This window comes from Arachis hypogaea, chromosome 11 (assembly GCF_003086295.3).
Source record: "Arachis hypogaea cultivar Tifrunner chromosome 11, arahy.Tifrunner.gnm2.J5K5, whole genome shotgun sequence".
In the NCBI taxonomy this organism is placed as follows: domain Eukaryota; kingdom Viridiplantae; phylum Streptophyta; class Magnoliopsida; order Fabales; family Fabaceae; genus Arachis; species Arachis hypogaea.
This window is the reverse complement of record NC_092046.1, coordinates 53,237,846-53,239,620: the sequence shown is the minus strand read 5'-3', so window position 1 is coordinate 53,239,620 and position 1,775 is coordinate 53,237,846. Positions and strand designations below refer to the sequence as shown.

Genomic DNA, 1,775 nt, shown 5'->3' with positions numbered 1-1,775 from the left:
CTGAAACCTCAATTAGTTTCTCTGATGCAGCAGAACTGCAAGTTTCTTGGACTTCCATCTGAAGATCCTTTTCAGTTCTTAACTGAATTCTTGCAGATATGTGATACTGTTAAGACTAATGGAGTAGATCCTGAAGTCTACAGGCTCATGCTTTTCCCTTTTGCTGTAAGAGACAGAGCTAGATTATGGTTGGATTCTCAACCCAAAGACAGCCTGAACTCTTGGGATAAGCTGGTCACGGCTTTCTTAGCCAAGTACTTTCCTCCTCAAAAGCTGAGCAAGCTTAGAGCTGATGTTCAAACCTTCAGACAGAAAGAAGGTGAATCCCTCTATGAAGCTTGGGAAAGATACAAACAGTTGACCAAAAAGTGTCCTTCTGACATGCTTTTAGAATGGACCATCCTAGATATATTCTATGATGGTCTGTCTGAGTTATCCAAGATGTCATTGGACACTTCTGCAGGTGGATCCATTCACCTAAAGAAAACGCCTGCAGAAGCTCAAGAACTCATTGACATGGTTGCTAATAACCAGTTCATGTACACTTCTGAAAGGAATCCTATGAGTAATGGGACGCCTATGAAGAAGGGAGTTCTTGAAGTTGATACTATGAATGCCATATTGGCTCAGAATAAAATATTGACTCAGCAAGTCAATATGATTTCTCAGAGTCTGAATGGAATGCAAGCTGCATCCAACAGTACTCAAGAGGCTTCTTATGAAGAAGAAGCTTATGATCCTGAGAACCCTGCAATAGCAGAGGTGAATTACTTAGGTGAACCTTATGGAAACACCTATAACTCATCATGGAGAAATCATCCAAATTTCTCATGGAAGGATCAAAAGCCTCAACAAGGCTTTAATGTGGAAGAAACAAGTTTAACAATAATAAACCTTTTCCATCATCCACTCAGCAACAGACAGAGAACTCTGAACAAAATACTTCTAATTTAGCAAACTTAGTCTCTGATCTATCCAAGGCCACTGTAAGTTTCATGAATGAAACAAGGTCTTCCATTAGAAATTTGGAAGCACAAGTGGGCCAGCTGAGTAAGAGGATCACTGAAATCCCTCCCAGTACTCTCCCAAGCAATACAGAAGAGAACCCAAAAGGAGAGTGCAAGGCCATTGACATAAGCACCATGGCCGAACCTACTAGGGGAGTGGAGGACGTGAATCCCAAGGAGGAAGACCTCCTGGGACGTCCAGTGATCAATAAGGAGCTTCCCTCTGAGGAACCAAAGGACTCTGAGGCTCATCTAGAGACCATAGAGATTCCATTGAACCTCCTTATGCCCTTCATGAGCTCTGATGAGTATTCCTCTTCTGAAGAGAATGAGGATGTTACTGAAGAGCAAACTGCCAAGTTTCTTGGTGCAATCATGAAGCTGAATGCCAAATTATTTGGCATTGATACTTGGGAAGTTGAACCTCCCTTGTTCATCAATGAACTAAGTGATCTGGATCAACTGACATTGCCTTAGAAGAGACAGGATCCTGGAAAGTTCATAATACCCTGTACCATAGGCACCATGATCTTTAAGGCTCTATGTGACCTTGGTTCAGGAATAAACCTCATGCCCCTCTCTGTAATAGAGAAACTGGGAATCTATGGGGTGCAAGCTGCTAAAATCTCATTAGAGATGGCAGACAGTTCAAGAAAACAAGCTTATGGACAAGTAGAGGACGTGTTAGTAAAGGTTGAAGGCCTTTACATCCCTGCTGATTTCATAGTCCTGGATACTGGAAAGGAAGAGGATGAATCCATCATCCTA

The 1,775-nt window shown here is 42.1% G+C and overlaps 1 non-coding gene across 1 annotated transcript; it reads right to left on the bottom strand.

Moving 5' to 3' along the window:
* Nucleotides 1–279: 279 nt before the first annotated feature.
* LOC112724575 (small nucleolar RNA R71) lies at nucleotides 280–387 on the bottom strand. Its single transcript, XR_003163731.1, has one exon. It is a non-coding gene; the product is annotated as a small nucleolar RNA R71 (small nucleolar RNA).
* Nucleotides 388–1,775: the final 1,388 nt, after the last annotated feature.